At 38.1% G+C, this 13746-nt stretch overlaps 1 protein-coding gene across 5 annotated transcripts in view; it reads left to right on the forward strand.

Moving 5' to 3' along the window:
* Positions 1-13746, forward strand: part of ZFAND3 (zinc finger AN1-type containing 3) — a 330104-nt gene that overhangs the window by 155349 nt on the left and 161009 nt on the right. The gene's annotated exons all lie outside the window — the stretch shown is intronic.

Genomic DNA, 13746 nt, shown 5'->3' on the forward strand with positions numbered 1-13746 from the left:
CTTTATATGGACATATATTCCTTATATTCCTTTTCTTTTGGGCATTACTAGGAGTGGGATGGATAGATCATATATGGGTAGGTGTATGTTTAATTTGTTAAGAAACTGCCAGAGTTTCCCAGTGGGGTTATACCATTTAATACTCTCAGCAGCAGCATATGGGGGTAGTAATTCTTTTATATCCTCCCCACCACTTGATATGGTTACTCTTTAGTTTTTAGCCATTCTAATAGGTGTATTTTGGTATCTCATTGTGGTTATAATTTGCATTGCTCTCATGACACTGAGTATCTTTTCATGTGTTTATTTGCTATCCATGTATCTTTGGTGAACTGTCGAAATTTTTTGCACATTTTTAAATAGGATTGTTAATTTTATTATTACTGTGTTTTGAGAATTCTTTATGTATTCTGGATAAAAGTCCTTTTTATATATGCTTTTAAAGATTTTCTACTGCTGTGGGGCTTATATTTTCATTCTTTTAAAGTGACTTTTGAAGAGCAGAAGTTTTAAATTGCAGTGAAGTTCAAGTTTATTCATTTGTTCTGTTTTAGATTATTCTCTAAAATTTCTTTGTGTATTCGAGAAGTTTTATAGTTTTAAAAGTTTTATATTTAGATCTATGATTTATTTTGTAGTAATATTTACAGTATGAGGTATGGATCCAAGCTTTTCCCCCACCCTCCCACCCCCGCTTCCAATAGTTGGAAAAGTTTTCCTTTTACTATTTCATTGCCTTTAGGCCTTTGTCAAAAATCAGTTGTTTTATTAATATGTGTAAGTTTTTTTTGTTTCCTGGACTCTATATTTGGTTGTGTTAATCTGTTTCTCTATCTTATGCCAGTACCACTCTTGGGAAAGAATTGACACTTTAACAGTCTTGTCTTTTTATCTATGATCAAGCTCTCTCTCTCCATTCATTTAAGACTTTAATTTCTCTCAGTAATATCTTGTATTTCTTCCTATATAGGTCTTTCATACCTCTTGTCAGGGTTATTCTTTTTTGTCTTTTTAATATTTCATTTGTTTTCGAGACAGAGAGACAGTGCAAGCAGGGGAGAGACAGAGAGAGAGAGAGAGAGAGGGAGACACAGAATCCAAAGCAGGCTCCAGGCTCTGAGCTGTACTTAGAGCCAGACATGGGGCTTGAACTCACGAACCATGAGATCATGATCTGAGCTGGAGCCAGATGCCCAACTGACTGAGCCACCCGGTCACCCCCCCAGATTTATTATTTTTGGTGTTATAAGTAGTATTTAAAGTTTTTCCTATTTCTGATTGTACATTGATTTTATATCCTGTCATGTTTATAAATTATTTAAATATTAGTTCTAGTAGCTTTATTATTGATTCCATTGGGTTTTCTATGTAGACTTAACAGGTTTTCTATGAATAAAGGGAGTTTACTTCTTTCTCTCTAATCTGGATGCCTTTCATTTCTTTTTCTTGTCTGATTGCACTGGCTGGACCTTCCACTACAGTGTTGAAGTGGTGACCGAATATCTGATCTAAGCAGAAAAGTGTTCAGTCTTTCACTATTAAGTATATGTGGAGTTAGCTCTAGGGTTTTTTTTATAGATGGTCTTGACTAGGTTGAGCAAGTTCCCTTTTGTTTCTAGTTTGCTGAGAGTTTTTATCAAGAATGTTGGATTTTGTAAAATGCTTTTTCTTTGCTTATTGAGATCATATGGTTTTCTCGTTTAGCTTAATGTGGGGTTAATCTAGTGAATTAATTACACTGACTGATTTTCAAACCTTGTCCTGCATTTTTGAGATAAGCCCTGCTTCATGATGTGGTATCCTTTTAGTGGATAATGTGGATTCATTTTGGTAAAATATTATTTAGAATTTTTACATCTGTATTCATTATGGATATTAGTCTATAGTTTTTCTATATTGTAATGCCCTTGTCTGGTTTTATTATCAGAGGAAATTCTGACCTCAGACACTGAGTTGGGAAGTATCCCTTTCAATTCAATTGTCTGTAACAGTTTGTTTAGAATTGGTATTATTTCTGACTTAAATGTTTGGTATTCACAAATGAAGCCACCTATGCCTGGAATTTTCTCTGTGGGAGGATTTTTAACTACAAATACAGTTACATATTTTTAAAGTTTATTTATTTTGAGAGAGTGCACACACAAGTGAGCGGGAAAGGGGGAGAGAGAGAGAGAGAGAGAGAGAGAGAGAGAAAGAAAGAAAGAAAGAAAGAAAGAAAGAAAGAAAGAAAGAAAGAAAGAAAGAAGAAAGAATGAATCCCAAGCAGGCTCCATGCTGTCAGCACAGTGCCCCAGTGTGTCCTCAAACCCAGGAGATGTGAGATCATGACCTGAGCCAAAGTCAAGAGTTGGAAGCTTAACTGGCTGAGCCACCCAGGCACCTCTACTTTTATCTTTATTACTTCCTTTCTTCTGAATATTAATTTTACTTTGTTCTTCATTTCTAGTTTTTTAAGATAGAAGCCAAATTTATTAAGATCTTTTCTTTTTTTTTTTTTTTTTAAGATCTTTTCTAATAAAGATTTTCAGTGCTATAATTTTCCATCTAATTATTGCTTTAGCAGCAATACAGATTCTGCTATGTTGTTTTAATGTTCTTATCTGCTAATTTTGACATCTGTGTTAGTTCTGGTAGTTGATGGCTTAGTCCTTTCAGGCTGCTATAACAAAATGCCACAGACTGAGTGCCTTATAAATGAGAGATTTATTTCTTTATGGTTCTGGAGGTTGGCTTAGGGTGGCAGTTTGGCCAAATGATGGCTCTCTTCTGGATCATAGATAACTCATTGTACCCTCACATGAAGGAAGGGGCTACTTAGCTCTGTGATACCTCTTTTATAAGAACACTATTCCCATTCATGAGAACCCCACTCTCATGAGCTCATTGCCTCCCAAAGGCCTTTCCTACTAATATCATCACCTTTTAGGGGTTAGGATTTCAGCATGTGAATGACCATAGCAGTTGTGAATGATTGGTTTTTCTTCTTATGGGTGTTTTCCTACTCCTTTGTGTACCTGGTAATCTTTGGATACCAGATATTGTGAGCTTTACCTTGTTGGATGCTGTATATTTGTGTCTACCTACGAATCTTCTTGAGCTTTGTCCCAGGATGCAGTTAACTTCTTTGGAAACAATTTGATCTTTTGGAGTTGTGCTTTTAGGATTTTGTTAATATGGGTCTGAAGTGGTGCTTAATCTAGGGTTAATTGTTCTCCACTTGCAAGGCAAGATCTTCTTGAGCACTTTACCCTTGCCCTAAATTATGAGTTTTCTTCGTCTGACCTTTGGCACCATTCCCAGCCTTGTGTGCATGACAGGTACTGTTCCTCCTAATCCTTTTGGATTCTTTTCCTGGCCTTGGATAGTTTATTTATTTAGAGCAAGAGAGTGTGTGCATGTGCATGCTAGCAGGGGAGGGGCAGAACAAGGGAGAGAGAATCCCAAGCAGGCTCCACACACAGAGCAGAGCCCAATGCAGGGCTCCATGCCACAACTGTGAGATCATGACCTGACTGGAAACCAGGAGCCAGACAATCAACCCCCTGAACCACCCAAGCACCCTGGATAGTTTTTTTTTAAATATACACATACTGATCTATACACTGTTAATCTGTCCTATGAAATCTAGCCGCGTTGGTCTCAGCCAATTTGCAGCTAATTTCCTCAGCTCAGGGCGTTTGGGCAGGACCACCTATACAGTTTGCCAGGGCCCAGTGTAAAATGAAAACGTGGGCCGATTATTCAAAAAACTTTTTGAATTTCTTTTTTTTTTTTTTTTAATTTATTTTTGAGAGAGAGAGAGACAGAGTGTGAGTGGGGAAGGGCAGAGAGAGAGGGAGACACAGAATCTGAAGCAGGCTTCACGCTCCGAGCTGACAGCATAGAGCCCGACGCAGGGCTAAAACTCACAAACCGTGAGATCATGACCTGAGCTGAAGTCGATGCTTAACCGACTGAGCCACTAAGGTGCCCCAAAACTTTTTGAATTTCAAGGTGGCAACAACGGAACATTAAACTATGCACAGGTCCTTTCTGAGCTACAGCTGCACAGGTTGCAAAGCCCCTGAAGCTAATGCTGCTGTGGGGTTTCATCTCTTTTTCCCTTCCACGTTCTGTGGCCTGGAGACCTCTTCCAAGGCTATAAGCTGAGGCATTCTTAGGGCTTGTCTCCTTTGTTTCCTATCTCTTAGGAATTATTGTTGTCCTTATTTTGTCAGATGGTGAATTTTGAATTTTGAAAACTTTTATCTCATGTCTTTCTTTTTCTTTCTTTCTTTCTTTCTTTCTTTCTTTCTTTCTTTCTTTCTTTCTTTCTTTCTTTCTTTCTTTCTTTCTTTCTTCTTTCTCCTTCCTTCCTTCCTTCCTTCCTTCCTTCCTTCCTTCCTTCCTTCCTTCCTTCCTTCCGTGCGTCCATCCGCCATTGTTTCAGGCAAGAGGATAAATTCATTTCCTGTTAGTCTGTCTTGGCTCTGGAAACAGAAGTTATTTTTGGTGTAAAGATCTGATAGCTGCTTTTTTTTGTTAATTCATTTAAGGACCTGGTAGCTTCTTTTGTGTTATACTAGTTTCCCCCTATTTGATCTGTGGGGTTGGCATCTTGTTTAGGTAGCTGTTTTGGGTAAAATCTGTCTTGTGTCACACTTGCTGATCTGTTTTCCGCTCATAATTCCTGGGCTATAGGGTCTTGAAGTAGAAGCAGACTTCATGTTAACCATCAACTCATTTTCTGAATTGTACCACTTCAGGCAAATGTTATCTTCCTGCTAGCTTCTGCCCTGGGACGCCTGGGTGGCTTAGTTGGTTAAGTGTCAGACTTCAGCTCAGGTCGTGATCTCCTGGTTTGTGGGTTCAAGCCCCGCATCGGGCTCTGTGCTGACAGCTCCGAGCCTGGAGCCTGCTTCGGATTCTGTGTCTCCCTCTCTCTCTGCCTCTCCCCCACTCATGCTCTGTCTCTCTCTCTGTCTGTCTCTCAAAAATAAAACATTAAAAAAAAATTAAAAAAAAATCACTCTGCCCTTATTTTTCTCTGTATTGCATTTAAATGTAAGTTGCAGATGGGTGAGGACAATTCTCTTTTCTCCCATCTCCTTCAAAATGCATCCCCTTGCAGTGCAATTTGATCGGCATTTGTGCAGGAAGGTATTAGCAGCCTTTCAGATATGCCCTGCCCTATTAGCAAGAATATACAGTGATACAAAAATGAATTTGTCAAGAGTTTTATGGCTTCATGATCTATCGTACAATATTAATCCTGCTGCAGTGTTATTAAGTCATTTTTCATCTCCCCTCAAATTAATGTTGACGTTCTATTACTGGATTTGTTCTTGTCCCCAGATTAAAACATAAAGGAAAAAAATCTTCCCTGCTACAATATTAAAATTAATTGTAGGGTAAGCAGTATCTTGCTTGGTGAAGTAGAATCCTTCTGGAAAAATTATAACATGAATTTATTTCTCTGCTTTCTACTTGTTTTTGTACACAAAAAAGCACAATTGGAATATACTTTTAAGAGTACAGAGCAAGGGAAGAGGGTAAATTTAAAATATATAAGGTTTTCCAAAAAGAGAAATGAGAAAATCAGGAGCTTGAGCCTGGGGGGACCCACACCTAAAGAGTGCTTCCAGCCTAAAGGCTGATAGTATTAGATGGGTAGGTAGAAGAATTAGGGCTGACTTAGGATCCTATTATGTTCATAGGAGTAACATGTTTCTTCTATTTTCAGAAATTTAGGGGTACTTAAAGATCATACGATAAGGTCATCACTTACAAAGGGTAGTGCCAAAATCAGGACTCAGGAATAAGAAGAGAGCTGTTACTATTACTTAAGAATTAAGACTAAATGATGCTCCTCTGTGAGTGTGTTTTTTCTTTTTAAATCATTTTCATCCATTTGAGAGCAGATGTGAGTCTCATGTCTGTGACTTCTGTAATGAAATCACAGGGTATTTTGTTGACTTCTGGTCATAGTTAGGTAATCTGGTATGTTAATTGTTAAAGTAGAAGGAATCCTACGGTAATTATTGAAACTGGGGGTAAATTTACTTTAAAATGTTTATTTACATTTTTGAATGAAAGAAGTAAGTTGAAATACAGTATTTTAGTCTTATAAATCTGCATTTACATATAAAATATAACATTTATGTATGGTATAAATTATTTATAGCATGTATTTAAATATAAATATAACATGAATAATAACTTTTCTTTGTAGAAAGGCAACATGAGTTGTATAATAAAAAATATAGCCAATTATACATTTTTTGTATTTGTAAATGATGTGTAAATGGTGTAGCAACCTTTAAAAGGGTGAGTATAGGGGGTAGGGAAAGGAAGTTTGATATTCAGTCTCTGGTAGGTTGGAAAAATAATCACTATTTGTCATTTGAGTACAGTGGATATTCATATTTTTATATTTTAAGTCATTATGAAAAATATACAGAAATAAAAAAAGGATAGTGAAAAAGGCTTCATGAATTTTAATTAGATTTAAATGTAGCAAACTTTTTTTTATCATGTAAATTTAGCCATGTAAACATCATAAAAGATGAAAGAATACAGTTACATGTACTTTTTAGCAGAATGGGGTGATCTGTGTTCTTGTTGCAAAAGATCATGTGACAGAGTTCTTCCTAGTAAATGACTAGATGAGAATACCATAATTTAGTTTTTACTTTTTAGAGAGAGAATGAGAACATGAGCAGGGGAGAGAGGTAGAGGGAGAGAAAGAATTAAAAAAAAATTTTTTTTTAATGTTTATTTTTGAGAGAGGGAGGGAGGGAGCAGGGGAGGGGCAGAGAGAGACAGAGAGAGACACAGAATCTGAAGCAGGCTCCAGGCTCTGAGCTGTCAGCACAGAGCCCAACATGTGGCTTGAACCCACAAACCATGAGATCATGACCTGAGTGGACACTTAGCTGACTGAGCCACCCAGGTGCCCCAAGAATATTCTGTTTTCTTTTTAACATTAGAAATACATTCTTAACAGTCTAGAGTGCTTCTGTCTTTTTGCAACCATCTGATTTGTCTAATAATTTTGAACCATCTTTCTCTGTTAATTTTCTCTGCCATCTTTGGCAGAAAATGAAAAATTCTGATTTCTCAGCTACATTTATTGGAAGGTAAAGCAGATTACAAAGATGGTATCTTCAAGTCTTTAATTTCTTCATCTTCTTTTTTTAAATTTATTTATTTATTTTGAGAGAGAGAGCGAGAGCGAGAGAGCGCGAGCGAGCATGCAGAAGCAGGGGAAAGGCAGAGAGAGAGAGGGAGAGAGAGAGAACCCCAAGCAGGCTCTGCACTTTCAGTATGGAGCCCGATGCTGGGGGCTTAGGAACTCACGAACGGGGATATGATATCATGACTTGAGCTGAAATCAAGAGTCGGGTGCTCAACCAACTGAGCCACCCAGGTGCCCTTTTATTCCTTCTTGAAAGACGATGCAAATACTTTGTACAATGCAATGAGAAAATGGAAGGGTATGATTGTTTCACTGTTGCATCATCCTTTAATGTAGACAATTCCCTTTTCCCTTTTTCTTATTATTGTAGCCTTTTTAAAAGCATAGTTGGATATAATTGATAAATAATGGCAAGTAATGATAAAGTAACTCCCAGGATGATGAAACTGCAAAAATGTTTCAAGATATAGAGAAAATAAGATCATTAAACTTATGTGTTAGATTTATAAAATGGATCCAGTAGACCAATATGGTAATTGCAAGGTGGAGCATGAAGTTTCTTACATTGAGTCTGTGAATAGAGGTCAATAAAGATGAATCTTAAATTAGAACTATTGAAAAATAAGTTGGAAACTAAATTGGGTCTGATGAACTGAGGGTTAAAAGCTTTTAAGGTAAAGTGGTCTAGGTTTTCCCATTGTATATATGAGAAGTTGAAGTGCATTGTTAGTGGCACAACCATCCATTGCTTGGAATGGAGGATGAGATGTGCTCAATGCAGTCTTAGTTTCCACATTCCCCCAGTTGGTGTCTGAGAGCACACTAAAGATTTGAATGCCAGTCAGCTTATGGTCTCTTCTTTAGTTGATGGTAGGATGTAGAGATTGCACTTTTTGGCAACCTTTAAATTGTGTTTGATTACATAATTTGAACAAAGCAGTGTCATCCCGGATACAATGCTGACAGTGAGTTTGCAGAAACTTTGACTTAAAGAATGATTTTAGGACATCCTAGCATTCATTTGTGCAGCATGAGTCCAGTGTGTGAGAGTGAGCTGATCTTGCAGAGGGTAAGGCAGGGTTCAGTAAACCTGTCTAACACAGTGAGCTAGTTGTAGTTGCTGTCAGTGCATCACCCTTTTGAGTATATAAAAACCTGGGATTTGGTCTGTTAGTTTTCAGAGAGGATATGTATTCTGTGTTCTTGGAGCTGCTGCAGCAGTTACACTTTTCTTTTAACATACTTTAATGTGAAAACTGAAAAAAAATTAAAAGAGTTTCATTTGTAATTATTCAATTATGTAAGATTTTTAGTACTTTGATTTTATTTCCCTCAGTTTCCTCTAGCTTAGTAAATAAAGACCTGTAAGCTAAGCAATGACTGTTGAGCACCAAGTATGTTTGAGGCACTGGAGGAATGTGATATTCAGGGGAATCCTTTGGTGAAATAAAATTTTAAAAATTTCTTTGTAATGACACTAACTCAGTCTAAGAAATACTTAGTTCTTAGGAACTTCAGTGACGCCAGGAAGAGGGAAGTCATAGTTGGAAGATACATAAATATGAATATAATAGTCTTGGCCTGAAAAAACCTTAGACTTTATTTGAAATCCTTATACTAACATTTTAGTTTTCAAAGTTAAAAAAAAAATCATCAGTAAAGTTTAGGTCGGTGTTACCATTTAAGTCATTGGTAATACCAACAGAGCAAGGCATAAGCAATTACAGAACAGGAAAGGGGAACAGAGAAAGGAGTATTTTTTTTTTTCCAACGTTTTTTTATTTTTGGGACAGAGAGAGACAGAGCATGAACGGGGGAGGGGCAGAGAGAGAGGGAGACACAGAATCGGAAACAGGCTCCAGGCTCCGAGCCATCAGCCCAGAGCCTGACGCGGGGCTCGAACTCACGGACTGTGAGATCGTGACCTGGCTGAAGTCGGATGCTTAACCGACTGCGCCACCCAGGCGCCCCGAGAAAGGAGTATTAAGATGTAGAAGAAGTAAACGTTTAGGACAAGAGAGGCAGATATCTCTGAAATTGTGAAGCTATGTGAGATTTGCTTTTTATTCTTCTACTCTCTTTTAACATCTGAATTGTCTTGTAATATAAGGTCTGTCCAACCCAAAAGTCTTTATTGAGTACTAAAGGCATTGTGCTAAAGGCATTATGCTCATATCCCTAGATGGAAATTGATTAACCTACTTTTCCAGGGGCATGTGTGTTTTTTTTTTTTTTTTAATTTTTTTTCCAACATTTTTTATTTATTTTTGGGACAGAGAGACAGAGCATGAACGGGAGAGGGGCAGAGAGAGAGGGAGACACAGAATCGGAAACAGGCTCTAGGCTCCGAGCCATCAGCCCAGAGCCTGACGCGGGACTCGAACTCACGGACCGCGAGATCGTGACCTGGCTGAAGTCGGACGCTTAACCGACTGCGCCACCCAGGCGCCCCAGCATGTGTGTTTTAATAGGAAACACAAAGTAGACATTGTCTATAAATGTGTTCATTTTGGCCGTCAGTGTTTTATTTATTTTTTATTTTTTAAAGTTGTTTTAATGTTTATTTATTATTGAGAGACAGAGAGAGAGACAGAACATGAGCATGGGAGGGGCAGAGACAGGAGGAGATGCAGAATCTGAAGCAGGCTCCGGGCTCTGAGCTGTCAGCACAGAGCCGGACACGGCTCTTGAACTCAAAAACAGTGAGATCATGACCTAAGCTGAGGCCGGACGCTTAACCGACTGAGCCACCGAGGCGCCCAGGCCTTCAGTGTTTTAAAACCTGGGGAGCTTTTTACATAAATTTTGAATGTTTGGCTTCTCTTTACAAACTGTTTTTCTTACCTCTTTTTAATTTTGGTGTGTTTCCAGCCTTCAGGTGTTGAGTAGATGTTGCCCCTTTAGACTGACAGGCATTCCTGAGTTTGTTACAGACTTAAAACTTCATGTTGTTCTGAACCCAGCTTACTTTACTCACTTCTCTTACCTGCCCAGTTCCCATAGACATTTCAGTTTGTAACCTTTGCCCTTGAACTCTGATAGGATTCATCAACTAGGAGGGGACTTAACAGATTTGAGGCTGGTGGCAATCGTTGAATAACATTCTGCGATAGGCACCAAAAATTGTACTTAGTAAGTTGCTTACTAGTGTCATCTGCACATAAGAAATGCCTTACTTTGGGAAGTGAAGTAACCACTAGTTTCTTTAACATAGTTTCCTTAGATAACATATAGTGGCTAGCCCCTTGTTGCGGGTTTTTAATCCCTTAGTTTAGTATATAAAAATAAATGTTAGTAAAACTCCCTGAGTCTTCTGTCCAACTTTACATTGACCCAGCTTCTTTTTTTTAAGCATTTTGGCAAATCACTTACTTTTATCATTTAAAATTATCATAATTTAAGAAAGGGTATATAGCAAGAGATGAATCTTTGAAGAAAGCAGGAATGTTATATTCAACCATCCATACATACCCTGAAAGAAGGATATTTCCACTCGTTATTTATTCCTTTATTATATGGTGAAAGGCAAACTTACTTCATACCATGCTATTAAGAAGCCTAAGTCATAACTATGACTGTGAAAAAAGTTTTCAGAATGTTTGCTAAATGTTCTAAGTATGGAGGGGAATACAAAGGTGACCAACATATGATCTTATTCAGATAGCCTGTGGCTTACCAATTTTAAAACTTATTCCCGAATGTAGGCCAGTGATTTATCTTGGAGATCAGTGACCTTGGAAAAATCTCTAAAATATTTAGATTGGAGTAGGGTTTTACTTCGGATCAGATTATGGCACCCGTTGACAAAGTTTGAAATTTAACCTCAGTTCTAGGAGATAATGTAAATACTCAGAACAAATGTGGGGGAGTCGAAGTGAGGTAGGCCCCATATCTCCAAGCATGAGAGAAATTCATTTCTGTGATATGCGGAGTCAGAGGTTACAGATGATGATGTTCAGAGAGATTGTTTTCCTAGGTTTTGAAAAAATGGTTTAGAGTTTTGAATTTGTTCTAAAAGTCCTCCCAGTAACAATAGCTATACTTTAATTGGTAACACTGTTGTCATAACTTTACAATCAATAGGAAATTAATAGAAAAAATAGAATTCGCTTGTATAGAGATTTAGAATATCCTGGAATACCTCATTCTGAGAAAAATGAGGATACCTGTATTTGTGTGTGGTATTGGGACTACAAACCTAAACCTATAAAACCTGAAGAAATCATAAGCATTCTCAATGCAGTAATTGTCTGCTTTCAAATGGTAGTTCGGTCACCTGCCTCAGACTTAGAAGAATCTAACTCTTAACCCCTGTGTAAACACTACTGTCCTGATGCAGAACTTCTGAAACCATTTGCTTGTACTTTGTTGAATCAGGGTTAAGAGGAGTGGAGAGAGAAGCAAGAGCCAGATAGGTTAGGTGACTTTCTGACTCTTCTCACTGGAAACTGGTATGGATCTGGTGACCCTAGGTCATGATTTCCTTGGTCTCAACTGCACTATCTTTATTAAAATTTTTTTTAAGTGTTTATTTATTTTTGAGAGAGAGACAGGGAGAGTGCTAGCGGGAGAAGGGCAGAGAGAGAGAGAGAGGGAGACACAGAACTTGAAGCAGGCAGCACAGAGCCCGTTGCGTGTGAGATCATGACTTGAGCCAAATTCAGACACCTAACAGACTAAGCCACCAGGGTGCCCCTCAACTTCTCTTTCTTTAAAAGGAAGTATTATTACTGTTGGACATGCCTTCAGAATGAAACTTCCTCTTTAAAATGATATCTTTTGGGGCGCCTGGGTGGCGCAGTCGGTTGGGCGTCCGACTTCAGCCAGGTCACGATCTCGCAGTCCGTGAGTTCGAGCCCCGCGTCAGGCTCTGGGCTGATGGCTCAGAGCCTGGAGCCTGTTTCCGATTCTGTGTCTCCCTCTCTCTCTGCCCCTCCCCCATTCATGCTCTGTCTCTCTCTGTCCCAAAAATAAATAAATGTTGAAAAAAAAAATTAAAAAAAAAAAAAATAAATAAAATGATATCTTTTAATACATTTAGTATTTTCTGGGAAAAAATTCTGAGTTTCTCAGGAAAGTCTTGGAACTGTTCTAGTTACTTGCAGGACGTTTTGAAAACTGATAAAGTTGTTGGAGTTGAGACACAATAAATACTGTGTAAGTTAGATTTTTTTGGTAAAATTTTTAATGCTACGTTAGAAGTAACATACTGATTTTGCCAATAAGTTGAAAAAAAAAAAAAAAGCAAAGTTTCCATAGTAACGTTATCTGTGCCCTCACAGGGGCCTTATTACCCCATTCGACTGTGTGATTAATGCTCTTTTCCTGATAACTGTAGAAGCACATAGGATTCTTTCTGTATCACTGGGTATGAACTTCAGTGCTGCTTTCCTGGTAAGCTGTGTAAATATGTGGTCTCAATATGTATCTCCAGTTTGACCTTTATACTTTCTGTTCCTGCCAAACTTTGTCCTTGCAGTGGTGTCTTGCTGCATCTGCTGCCAACTCTTTCCCATTCCCCCACTCACTGCCAGAAATGTCACTGCTCTGAAATTTGTTTATTTTGCCATCTTGTCTCCATTCCTGACATTCTTCATTGTTTGCCCCCATATAATTCAAGATGTTAATGTTATCTCAATACAGTTTCTAACCGGAAGCTTACGGAGTTTTTTTGTTTTGTTTTGCAAAATTAAAATATGCTGTTTCCTAAATGTTTTTTCTTAGCTTGATGTCTCCATTGAAGCCAGCCATTATTTCTAAGATAAATTTTTGACATTGATTTGTTTTCATATTGCTTCTAACAACTCTTGTTCCTCTTGTTCACTTAAGGATGTGGCCTTGGGGCACCTGTGTGCCTCAATCTGTTAAGCGTCTGACTCTTGATTTCGACTCTCATCGTGATCCCAGGACTGTGGGATTGAGCCCTGTGTTGGGTTCTGCACGTAGCATGGAGTCAGCTTTAAGGTTGTCTGCATCTGCCCCTCCCCTGCTTGTGTGCATGCTCGCTCTCTCTCAAAAAACGAAAAATTAAATTAAAATTAAAAAAGAATGTGGTCTCAATGTAGATTGTTAGCTCTTCCTTCCTCCCCTCCCTTTCTCCAGCATTTTCTGAGTATACTCTGTGTCAGGGACTTTTAGGCTCCAGAAATAGAGTAATGAGAAGCTTTTAAAGTGTCTAGTTTTTATTAACTTCACAAATATTTAACTGAACACCTAATGTATATTAGGCACTATTCTGGCACTGGAATATACCAGAAAATGACACTGGCAAAGTCTCTACTTCTAAAAAACCTTATATTGTTGTGAGAAGAGAAATAAATATGTAGTGTGTCAGATGATAATGAGTGCTGTGGAAAATAAAAAGAATAATTAAGGACAGAGGGGATGCTAGGAGAAGGAATATGTGAATGTGTAGATTTCTTATTTTATGTAAGGGAGTTAATTAGGTAAAGACCAAGCTATGTGGTTTTCTGGGGGTAGAGTGTCCAGGCAACAGTGACAGCAGATGCAAAGGCCCTGAGGCTGGAGAGTGTTTAAGATATGTTCTAGGAGCTGCAGCAAAATGCCAC

Source organism: Neofelis nebulosa, chromosome 6, assembly GCF_028018385.1.
Source record: "Neofelis nebulosa isolate mNeoNeb1 chromosome 6, mNeoNeb1.pri, whole genome shotgun sequence".
NCBI classification, from domain to species: Eukaryota; Metazoa; Chordata; class Mammalia; order Carnivora; family Felidae; genus Neofelis; species Neofelis nebulosa.